Here is a 13,223-nt window from a genome sequence, read left to right on the forward strand (position 1 = left end):
TTGAAATTGTTGACGTTTTTTATTAAACCAATGTTGACGATAACGCAAAAAAAATAAAATAGAGACGAAAATTCCAACGATAATTCCAGATGTTAAAGTTATTAAAATAATATACCATTTTGTTTTGCACTGTTTTATTCTCTCATTTTGGTCATCACAAAGAACGTTGTCTAGAGAAGAAGCATAGAACTTAAAAATATGGAAAAAAATCAAAAGAGTTTATTTGTATAGAATACTAAAATACATATGATAACAAGATTGGATCATTTCGATTGAGCAATGGATAGATTGAATTGAACATTTCCATTAAGTCTAAGGCAAAGGTCGAGATGTTAATTGCATTGTGTGGCTAGAGCTAAAGTTTGCTATAAAAGAGCGATTTGCTTAAATTTCTTTTAAGGATTTTTATCATCTCAGGTAGCGCATGCAAATTGAACAGAAAGAGCTAATAGTATTTTAAACATAAATATGATTTTATAGCATAGTAAATAAATTATCTTTTGTGTTGCAATCAGTAGATAAATATTTTGAAACGAGAAATGATGTTGGAGATACGTATGTTAACAAATTTACTGGTTGGAATTCTAGCCCAAACTTAAATGAAAAATGCTAAAATAGCTACACAGAAATCAACTCAAATTATTGGTTTGTTGTGGTGGATCTGTAAAGAATAAAATTAAATTCAATATTTTACACAAACGTTTATAATGAGATCTGAAATGCTGTCTTACAAACTTACAAGTAGCTTTCACTGTTACTTCAATAGATTTTTCATCTGTAAAACGTGGATCATTATAACTTTGTGCTTTACATGTGTAATTTCCACCATCATTCAATGTAACATTAGTAATTACTAATGTCTTACTTACAACTCCAACATCACCAATTATGTTGTTATTTTTATCAAACCATGTGACATTAGCAGGAGGGATACCTCCTTCACCTCTACATACACATGACACATTATCACCTTCATTCACAACCAGAGGAGTTGAACAATTAATTACCACATCTGGTTTAACTGAAATTAAAAACAGAAAATATTCCTTTCTTAATTTAATTATGAAAAAGAAAATTAATAATGAGAGTAGTCGTTAGTGTTATGTGCATTTTCTTAGGAGTATTGGATCGATGCCCTAAGCAGTCACAAGCCAGCAGGAAGCCCGTTTATCACTCGCTAAAAGTCCAGATCAGTGGAAATATTACACTAAACTGCTATCCAATGTGATTTTTTGCACTAAACCGCTGCATTATTAACCAATTTGCTTAATAAAAATTTCATTTGTAAAAAAGAGTTTGATGCTAGAAAAGAACAACAACATAACAATAATCACACAACTTTCAAGATGCATATTAATAATAAATTTTGAAACTTTGAAAGTCCATCGCGTGACCGACTAGACATAAACAATATTGACTTATTATGAAGCCTAAACAACTATCGTTGGTCTTCGAAGAACTATAAACAAATCATAGTCGTCTGAGGCTCTTGATAACCTATTTAATGAAAATATGCAATACGCAAAGTCAACAGCTAGGTGACGACAGATGCATACGTCAGCGCAGCAGGCAGCGAAAGGGGTATATGAGGCGTAGGCTTAAGAGTCAATCATAATTGGGAGTGGTAGTCTTTCAGCACAACGAATCTAAATCTCGCCAACAAGGAAAAATATATAACTATCTTCATTGTTTAGCACAATCTTGTACTATCGTGTACAAATGGGATGAAACTGAACAGTCGTAATTTGTTCATGTACAATGTAGAATACTAGCCCAAAAATTGATGAAGTAAAATTTTAATTTTACCTTTGATTATAGTAAGATTTTTAACATCAGATAAATCATTTCCCAGTTTATTTTTTGCTTCACAACGATATGAACCAGCGTGATTGAAGTTGACAGATTGAATGATGTATGTCTTATTATTGCTGATAACTGCACCATTATGATAAATAGTGTAGGTTGGTTCAGGATAACCATCTGATTCACAGGTTATTGTCACATTTTGACCTTTTTACTGACATTGGACTGATGGTAATATTGGTTTGTTGTGGTGGATCTGTAAAGAATAAAATTAAATTCAATATTCTACACAAACGTTTATAATGAGATCTGAAATGTTGTCTTACAAACTTACAAGTAGCTTTCACTGTTACTTCAATTGATTTTTCATCTCTAAAACGTGGATCATTATAACTTTGTGCTTTACATCTGTAATTTCCACCATCATTCACTGTAACATTAGTGATTACTAATGTCTTACTTACAACTCCAACATCATCAATTATGTTGTTATCTTTATCAAACCATGTGACATTAGCAGGAGGGTTACCTCCTTCACCTCTACATACACATGATACATTATCACCTTCATTGACAACCAGAGGATTTGAACAACTAATTAAAACATTTGGTTTCACTAAAAAAAGAGAAGATATCGCTTTATATAAGATGTCGGTCTAAGGCTTAAATCTTTCCGTCCCAGTCATGTAAAAGATGCATAATCAGTCATTAAAGACGGAAATTTACCATTACTCTTACAAAAAATTCAATTTTTATCCTTAATCCCTGAAGTGATCCCTCCAAAAAATATGAACACTAACCCATTTCATTTACGCATGATTTGGCTAATATTATGGAATGCCTTACTGTTACAAAACTGCTTAAAGATAAAATCAATGTACAACAATACGCATGAAAAGGCCACTGTACAACTGATGAAGATGAATTTAAAGCAATTGATGGTAGCTGCTCAACTTTTTTGTAGACTTTTGAAAAGGTTTCAATTCAATAGACCAAAATATTTTACAACATAAGTTGGAAAAATGAGCGTTTCTCCTGATCTTATTAAAAGGATTACAGCTTTTAAACTATAATTAAAAACAAGCTGTAAGAATTGGAGATGCTTTGTCTGAATGAAGAGCAATAATGGAAGAGGCACAAAGTTACGTATCATTTTTCATGTAATGTGATGAAAAAGAGATTTACAGCAGAGTGGCCTCTAAGAATCAAGTTTGTTAAAAACATTTTCATCCTCGAGATTTTACCAAAAAATTACCTACAGGATAATGAATATTCATGAATTTTTAGTAACAATGACATGAAACTAAGGGGCTGGTCATACGAGCTCGTAATATTTTTATAAATATTACAATTGCTTGTTAAGCACCACAAGTCTGTCATGTCGAAATTCTCAAAGAAGATTGATTGTTATAAAATTTCAAAATACAAATAAACTTGTCAGCAATTTTCAATAAGGCTGATTATTCAAGAAGCCAATCATGCTAACCAGTACTTTTTTTCATTTGAAAATATTTTTTCTGTTGGGAGAATACTCTGGCAGCAGTGATGATGATGGTGAGTTTGAAAATGTGAGTGGGAAAATCGATGATAGTGATGACAATGATGTTAACATGCTCCTAGCTTCAATGCGAACAAGTAAGCCGAGTTAGAGAAAAACTTTATTTTTGTGTCGGAAACTAGTGTAACATTTACTGGTCCAAACGTTGAAGCCCCAGTGAACATGGAAACAAAAACTCTTCTTCAATATTTTAAGCAATTTGTGAGTGGTGATATGCTTCAAAATTTGGTGACAAGCACCAATGAATACAGTGTCCAAAAGTCTGGAAACTCAATAAACGTTAATAAGAAAGAGATAGAACAACTCATTGGTATGTTTTTTCATATGGGCTTGTAAGGATGAGTGGAGTTCGACAGTATTGGGAATCTGCTACTGCACACAGTTCTGTTTGTGATGTCATGAGTCGTAATCAATTTCAGCTTTTGTTGAGAATGCTTCATTTTGTGAACAATTTGTTGGTATCTGACAATGACAAGAGAGACAAATTGTGGAAAATTCGACCATGGCTTGAAAAAATGAGAGAAAACTGCCTGAAACTAATTCCAGAAGAGCACAATTCAATTGATGAAATGATGTGTAAATACAGAGGAAGGACAAGTCCCATTCGACAATCTATCAAGAGTAAACCACATCCATGGGGATTCAAGGTCTGGTGTAGAGCAGGGGACAGTGGAATATTGTACGATTTTGATGTTTACCAAGGTGGAAATGGGAAAACCAGTGAATTGGGCCAAGGAGCCGATGTAGTACTAAAGCTGACCTCAACTTTAGCATACCATGCCAATTATAAAATTTATGCAGATAATTTGTTCACAAGTTTCAAACTTCTCCTGCAGCTAAAGGAGAGGGGAACGCATTATACTGGTACAGTACGAAAGAATCGATTGTCAGCATGTAACTTGAAAGAGGAAAAGATCTTGAAGAAGACGGGAAGAGGGTCTTATGATCACAGAGTTGAACAGAACAGCAACATTGTTGCGGTTCGTTGGTTTGACAATAAAGCTGTTACACTCTTTTCTACGCTTATTGGAATTGAGCCTATTATGTCAGCTGAGAGATGGGACAAAAAGAATGAACGAGTCAAATTGCCCATGCCAGCAGTTATTGATCAATACAACAAGCATGTGGGTGGAATTGATCTGCTTGATTCATTTCTTGCTCAATACCGTTTCAAGGTAAGATCACGCCGGTGGTACACATATCTGTATTGGCATTTTTTGATGGTGGCAATTGTAAATGCATGGAATTTATACTGGCGTGATCACAGATTGCTGGGACTTCCAATAAAGGAAATGATGAACCGTCGACACTTTCAGGCATCTGTTGCTTCATCGCTGGTGCATGTAAATTCAAAATAAAAGTAGGCCGACCATCACCGTCAAGCACTCCATCACCGTCAAGCACTCCATCACCAACCCGCAACAACCAAAGAAAAAACAGCGATTGCCTACTGCTGATATTCGTAAAGATGGCTACTGTCATTGGCCAAAGAAAAGTGAGAAACGTGGGCGGTGCAAACTTTGCATGAAAAACAACACAAACACTGTGTGTATGAAATGTAACGTTAGACTTTGTTTTGCTGAGGAACGTAATTGTTTCTATGATTTCCACCAGTGATAGCATTTCAAAAAACATATTTTTTTTCATTCTTAAAAACCTTGTTTTGTGTTGACTAAAAAAATTATACATTTTGCCCTGCTATTTGAGGTGCATATTCTTACAAACCATTTTGAAATGCATAAAGTTATCTTTTATGCCACAATTAGCTCGGTGTTACATATATACTTATTATGAGGCTAAAATAGAGGCTAAAATGGGACCTAACAAAAATTTTTTCCCCATTTCAGCAAGTAATGACTCCAAATGAGTAAAAACGTCAATGGAAATAGTTTTAGCTATAGAAAATCACATTGTGGGTTCTACAGAGTTAAAATGATCGATATAAATCATATTGTAATTATATTAAATGTTCAAATAAAAAAATACCAATTTCTAAAATTGATAAAAACACAAAATAATAAAAAAACAGGGATGACTTACTTGCAACGAAAACTCTGACTTTGGATATAAAAGGAGATAACAGACTGTCCTTTCTTGTTAATCGAAACTCATACGTTCCATCATAACTATGAGTGATATTTCTTAATTGCAGCGTTGAAGGTTTGTAGGCGTTATAATTTGGAGGAATTTGTGCACGTAACTTTATTACATTAAAGTTTTCAAAACAATGGCCAAAAGTGTTTGTGCATAACCATTACTACTACCAGTAAAATACCAATCTCTACTGTCCAAATCACTTTCTCTATCATTAAATGTCCACGTTATATTGTTGTTTCTCCAGGTAGAAATGTAAAACTTGTTCCAGAGGGAGGTGATTGAATAATTCCTATACATGACAAGAAATAAAAGATAAATATATAAAATCTAATAACGTTTAATTCATTTTAATCCATTAAATATCAATTATTAAATGAAAACAGTAGCAAAGGATAGATAACAGAAACATATAAAACAAAATTAACATATAGAACAAGGATCACCCTAACTCCAATTTAAGGAAATTGCCATTTCAAGCGTAGGTGGCCCTCGGAAATTACCCCCGTGCCAAATTTATAAATTTATTTTCAGTGTCTAAAAATGAGGGCATTATGTCGTCATTGATAACAATTTATATTTTTCGGAAAAAATTCAAATATCAGAGCCTTTGCTAGCCGAGTAAAATAGTTTAGTGTTATAAAAAAGAGAAGTTGTTCCATTCCTGATGGCTTTGATGTTAGTTTAAAACTTAAAAGTAGTTACACATTCCTGGACATTTTTTTGCTTTTTTTTTGCTTGCTTTGAACTTCTTTAACTGTTTTCTTTAATTGTAACTAATTTTACAAGTAAAGGGATGAAAGAATTTTTTTCAATTTCAGTCACATTGATATCATATAGCTAGATGTGCACAATAAAAGGCACGTTTTGATTTCCAGAAGAGGCCCCGATGTGTCATGAGACAATGGCAAATAAGTCAGTCTGAGCCATTAAGAAACATAAGAAACATCTTATTAATCATAACAACGACTACCAAAGCTTAATGAGCATTAGGCTCTTCAAATAAACATACAAAGGCAGAGGAATTCAGGTTTTTGAAGGTGTTCCACAAAGACACCACACTTATAGAGAGAAAAATAATGACCTTGAAATAAACTATTGCAGTATTGCAATGATAATGTTGTTAAAGTGTAATCATTGTTACTATATATTTATACCAGCTGCTAAATTATTTAAGTCAGTATTCAACTACGCGTGAATTAATATTTTACACAGACAATGAAGAAGGTTACGCATAGTAGAATAGTGATGACATTAAGGCCTTGACGCAATATGTGGAGAAAATAACTCATTTCTTTAAGGTGAAAATATTGAAAATGAAGATAAAATCGCTCTATTTGTTAAGTCTTATGAAGGAAAACGTAGAAAGTTTGACGAGTTAAAAGACGTTGTGAATGTTTAGAAATTCAACACGGATGTAGGGGGATGAATTGATATCGATATCAGAATATTTCGAATTTGGTGTTCATTAGGTGTACTGTTAAGACATCGATTAGTCTAGGACCTATGACACAGAGGATATGTACCCCCTACATAGAAATAAACCACGCTAAAATTCAGACTCAAACTTAATAAGATTGTTTTGTTCCCATGAAAAACATGGTGAATACCGTCGCTCCTGAATAAATTTTCATGAAGTCTGTTACGCGAAATTTTCTTATTTTTATTACGTAAATGATTAATTTAATTTTCAATACTCTAATAAAAATTGTAGCATTTTTCATTTTGTGGATGAAAATTTATTTATTTATTTTAACTATTTTAGGAGGGTTCAAATCAGCTGAAGCACTGTACACAGAGACGTTTACTCACTGAACTAACGTTGGATGAAAATTACGCAAGAAATGAACACTCTTTGTCTTCTAAAATACTACCAGGTATTGCTTTTAAATTATTTCATTCAATGCAGAACTGATTATGGTCATTGTACACAAAATGAAGAATTAAGTGAGTATTTTAGTCAATATACCTTAAAATTCTAAGCAAATTCCACAGTTGTATTTGACAAAAATAACCATTTACTTCCTTAATGATCTAATAAAATAATAAATACCTTGACATGTTGAAATCCACCAGAACAAAACAAATGAAAGGAAGTCAAACTTTGCCATCTTGTATTCTGTCTATAAAGGTAAAGTGAAGATGCAACTTAAGTAAAATCACAGAACTGCTACAGAAATATATGATGTATTCCTTCATATTTTATGTATATTTTGATTTCCTATAACCATTAATATTGAAGGAAACAATCAGTCCAGAGCGATGTAACAGAGCGATCATATTTTATCAAAACCTGTCTCATGACAAGCCACACAAATTACCCAGAGTTGTTTTAAAAAAAGAATACCAGCCACACAATCTTTATTCTGTAATTTTATCCTTACATATGACTTAATGGTGCTTTTAGATGAATGTATAAATTGTGAAAGCATACTTCGACACGCTGTGCCAATATCCATTTCCTAGTTGATTATAATGCTCTTGAAGACGATGAGCATCCACAAGTGGATTTTGTAAGAAAATCATTGTGAAAAATAACATCTGTATAAATCGCTTTTGCTGAAATATTCTTAGTAATTTTCACAATTTTAATGCACAATTAAAAATTTCTTATACTTTGTCTACAAAGAATTCCAGATGGGGGGGGGGGACTTTGGAATCACCAAAGGCCCTGGGAAAGCTTGATCCGCCCCTTTTTACCACATCTATCCTACCAATGATCTTATCCTGCAGTTTTTAGATGAAAACACCAAACGTGGCTAGATTGAGAATGTTCTTGACGAGTCCCAGGGGGCATGCATCACTGAGAAATTTTTGATTTCGTAAAACAGTGAATCAAATGACAAATAACCAAGTTGTCCTTTAACTTTTACCACTTCAACCCATGCAAGCAACTTCAATTCAGATGGTTGGACTGCAAACTTCTGTTTAGCAAAGGACTGTACATGGATGACGTCAAAGGACTTTGCTCTTTTTAATCGGGTATAATAGAATTTAAGATTGTTTAAAAAAGAGCAAATACCATGGTGAATGGTCAAAATAATAACGTAACAGTTCTTAAAAGAACTGTTTAAAACCAGAACACTAAACTCAACAAGTCACCAAAACAAATTCAGAAATTAAAAGTACAAAAGTAATGTTCTATAATTTCTTTTAATCGTTGTATTTACATTGTTTTACCATTAGCTTAGAATCTTAAATGAAAGAAAATTTTACAAAATTTTAGTAAATATGGGGACAATATAGAATTGCAAATCCGGTTTAAAATAAAGCGTATTCACTCCCAAGTAAGACATTTGAATTTTACGAATCATTTCAGTGTAAGAAATAATTGAAAATCTGCATTCTGCGGTATATATATATTTAGGCTATCTTCTACCTTAGGCTATCCTGCTCATCTGTCATTGATTATCATTAAAGGTCAATGAATATTGCCCACTGATGAGCATAATTGAGATGTTCGCTCGCTGAAAACTACCATTACACGAAGCAAGGACAGCACTATCCATTGTGCAGTGACTCACACATTAAAATTTTGTTACATTTTGTTCACTAAATTGTTTCAATTGCAGTATGCTGTCTTCCTAGAAATTTTTAAATTAAAAATTGCTATTACCGCCCAAGCTTGCTGAAATAAAGCCACTCAATGTTAGCTTGTCTTTGGGGGTAGGTAAAATCTCACATCTACAGTAGACACGAAAATAAACAAGCAAAAATAATAATGATCACGAAATTGTTTTATTCGTAAACATCCCTTACACTAATGCATATGAAATCATTCAATCGTAAAGAAATAATTTAAAGAGTTTTCCATTACACTCCTTGAAATTGCTTGATTTTTCTATCGAATTTCTACACTTAATTTCTATGTAAATAAAAGTTTAAATGGTTTAACCATGATAATTAAAATAATAAAAGTAAAACTACGATTAAAACAATATTCTATTCAAAATGCTGCGTTAAAGTCAGTGTGTAATGTTGTTGCCTAATAAAGGCAAGTAAAATACATTCACAAACTGTAGCATAGATGCCAAGATTCAAGTTTGTTCATGGCAAACGATTATGTACACAGACACAATCATAAAGTATTCAGTTTAGTACTGTTTAGAGATCAAATCTAGATTATATAATGAAGAACAAAATAAAACTTTATAAATGTAGTAACAGTCTTTACGTACTCTTGTTTTATTAACGACGATCGCCAGTTCTAAAGGAAATTTATAATAAGATTAAACTACCATAATAAGAGAAAGAAAAACATGTTTTCGGCATTTTTTAAAAAAATATTCAACAAATGAATCAATTTTACTTTTTCTTCAACCATCAATGAATGACGTCGAGCTTTGTGGATCTTTTCCAAAAGATAAAACTTACTATTCCTTCTTTTCATCTCCTTCTTTGTCACCGCCTTTCTTGTCGTCTTTTTTCTCGACAGGTGCCAGTTTACTCATATCAATACTGGCGTATTCAGTTGGTGCAGGACGATTTTTGTCTGGCTTTCTTTTCAGCTCATCTTTAAAGTCAAGGTAGGAGTATAACTAAATAAAAACATACGTATATATTGTCATTGTATATGTATATTTTATCAGTTGAAGATTTGTAATCCAGAAATAATTCTTGTTAAAAATTGAAAGTTTCTCCGGATTGTAAATAGCTAATAACTTCATAAATTCTGAAGAAGGCAGGAAGCATCGAGTCGAAAACTCAATAAAATTATATATAAAAATCCAGAGAAACTTTCAATGTTTAACGATATATTTTATCATATATACATAAGGTGATAAAATATATATAGATTTTTATACATCGTAAATGACCTAATAAACACAGGACGTTAAATAAATGCAATAGCAGCCTAGAAAGGGAAGAAAAGGGTTAGGGGTTAGAGAAAGACGTTTACATCATTCTCTATCGCCATATTGTGAGCAAATAAAAACAAAATCAAGACTAAATATGCGGTTTCTTAGCCCAATCGATAACCCACTGTTAACAATAACAACGTGTGGGGTGCGACTATTGGAGTCAGGGCGTTTATTAGAGAGAACAGTCTAATATAAAATCAAGTTTCAATGAAGGAATTCGTATGTATTGTTTTCAATTGCGTTTACAGGTCTTTGGGGATCATGTATTGCTGAATTGTATAAATTCCAAATGTCGCAGGTGTTTTCAAATATGAGCAGTTTTTTTTAAACACCCTGCATAATCTCCATGATGCATTCAAAATCATCACCATAATCCAACTAAAACAAAATAAATGCACAAATTTTATTTATAAATAATAAATGACAAATATCCACAACAAACCGGATTTCCTTCTTTTCTCTATCAATCGAGGCATAAACAGGTGGTGGTGCTTTACTTGTTGATGGTTTACTTTCATCACTTGTTGATGGATTATTTACTGTTTCATATTGATTGCCAACAGATTCATAAGCATTTTCTCTAAGTCCTCCAGCAAGTTCATAATGAATGGGTTGTGCATTATTAGCTCCTGCTAATGGTTCAACACCATTTTCACCACTGCAACATTAACAACCATGATTAAATTTTGTACATGATATGGACGAAACGAAGAAAATATAGATACAACATTAATACAACAGTTCGTACTGTACGAAATACAACAGCTTCTCTAACTTGCTCAAACCATGAAAATATTTTATTCAAAAGATGAGAAACAAAAATACATTAACATCACATATCACACAAAGAAAATTAAAATGAATAATTCACTTACTGGTATCCTTTTTCTACAATAAACATAACACAAAATAGATACTTAATAATTTAGCATTATGATAACATATGATAACAAGATTGGAGCATTTTGATTGAGCATTGGATAGATTGAATTGAACATTTCCATTAAGTCTAAGGAAAAGGACGAGATGTTAATTGCATTGTGTGGCTAGAGCTAAAGTTTGCTATAAAAGAGCGATTTGCTTAAATTTTCTTTTAAGGATTTTTAGCATCTCAGGTAGCGCATGCAAAGTGAACAGAAAGAGCTAATAGTATTTTAAACATAAATATGATTTTAAAGCATTGTAAATAAATTACCTTTCGTGTTGCAATCAGTAGATGAATATCTTGACAAATGTTTAAATGACAAATGCTAAAATAGCTACACAGAAATCAACTCAAATTATAATGTCAAAGAGATGAAAATGCTGACAGAATACTGAATGACAGAAATATCTATTGAAAAAATGATAATAATCGACCAAAAGAACAAATCAAATGAAACAGTGAAACTCAACCTTTTTACCTTGGTTGACAGTGAAATTCTTAACATCAAATCTTTGCCCAGTGTAAACTTTGCTTCACAACGATAAAAAGAACGATAAAAAAGGCAAAATTTGATGCCACGGATCCGGGTGAAGCAGTCTGAGTCCATAGAGCACGCTCAGTAGCTGATTTACAATTTGAGTACGATCACAATTTTAGACGGCCAAACTACGACTAGCGTAAGAATGGCCATGTCCAAATCACTTACAAACAAGCGCAGAGCGCGCTAGTCAGTAAAAGTCCAGATTAGTGGAATTTTCCCACTAATTTGGTAACTAATGAGATTTTTGCCCGCTGCTTCATAAAGCAATTTACTTTATGAAGATTTTCATTTGTAAAAAAGACTTTTTTTACAATCTTGTACTATCGTGTACAAATGCAAGTCAATTGAAGATGAACATTGACAAGTCGTAAGTAATTCTGATTTACGTGCAAAGTAGGATACTATCTCAAAAATTGATAAAAGTGAGATTTTAATTTTACCTGTGATGATAGTAAGATTTTTAACATCAGATAAATCATTTCCCAGTTTATTCTTTGCTTCACAACGATATGAACCAGCGTTATTGAAGTTGACAGATTGAATAATGTATGTCTTATTATTACTGATAACTGCACCATTATGATAAATAGTGTAGGTTGGCTCAGGATAACCATCTGATTCACAGGTTATTGTCACAGTTTGACCTTGTTTAACTGACATTGGACTGATGGTGATATTGGTTTGTTGTGGTGGATCTGTATAGAATAAAATTAAATTCAATATTCGACACAAACGTTTATAATGAGATCTGAAATGCTGTCTTACAAACTTACAAGTAGCTTTCACTGTTACTTCAATAGATTTTTCATCTCTAAAACGTGGATCATTATAACTTTGTGCTTTACATGTGTAATTTCCACCATCATTCAATGTAACATTAGTGATTACTAATGTCTTATTTACAACTCCAACATCACCAATTATGTTGTTATCTTTATCAAACCATGTGACATTAGCAGGAGGGATACCTCCTTCACCTCTACATACACATGATACATTATCACCTTCATTCACAACCAGAGGTGTTGAACAATTAATTACCACATTTGGTTTCACTGAAATTAAAAACAGAAAATATTCCTTTCTTAAATTAGTTATGAAAAAGAAAATTAATAATGAGAGTATTCGTTAGTGTTAGGTGCATTTGCTTAGGAGTGTTGGATCGATACCCTAACCAGCCACAAGCCAGCAGTAAGCCCGCTTATCACTCGCTAAAAGTGCAGATCAGTGAAAGTTTTTCACTAAACTGCTATCCAATGAGATTTTTGCATTAAACCGCTGCATTATTAACCAATTGTCTTAATGAAAATCTTATTTGTAAAAAAGACTTTGATGTTGGAAAAGAACAACAACATAACAATAATCACTCAAATTTCAAGATGTATATTAATAATAAATTTTTGAAATTTTGAAAGTCAATCGCGTGACCGAGTAGACATA

General features: G+C 32.5%; 1 protein-coding gene and 2 long non-coding RNA genes across 3 annotated transcripts in view; all 3 read right to left on the reverse strand.

Moving 5' to 3' along the window:
* Positions 1–13,223, reverse strand: part of LOC124451679 (hemicentin-2-like) — a 140,802-nt gene that overhangs the window by 112,081 nt on the left and 15,498 nt on the right. The window lies entirely within an intron of this gene.
* Positions 2,017–2,279, reverse strand: LOC124451757. The gene is made up of 3 exons (XR_006950658.1): positions 2,268–2,279; positions 2,138–2,175; positions 2,017–2,059 (listed from the first exon to the last, which is right to left on the reverse strand). It is a non-coding gene; the product is annotated as an uncharacterized LOC124451757 (long non-coding RNA).
* Positions 5,693–9,991, reverse strand: LOC124451737. Its single transcript, XR_006950637.1, has 4 exons — positions 9,830–9,991; positions 9,634–9,662; positions 7,509–7,578; positions 5,693–5,747 (listed from the first exon to the last, which is right to left on the reverse strand). It is a non-coding gene; the product is annotated as an uncharacterized LOC124451737 (long non-coding RNA).

Source organism: Xenia sp. Carnegie-2017, unplaced genomic scaffold, assembly GCF_021976095.1.
Source record: "Xenia sp. Carnegie-2017 unplaced genomic scaffold, XeniaSp_v1 HiC_scaffold_24, whole genome shotgun sequence".
Lineage (NCBI taxonomy): Eukaryota > Metazoa > Cnidaria > Anthozoa > Malacalcyonacea > Xeniidae > Xenia > Xenia sp. Carnegie-2017.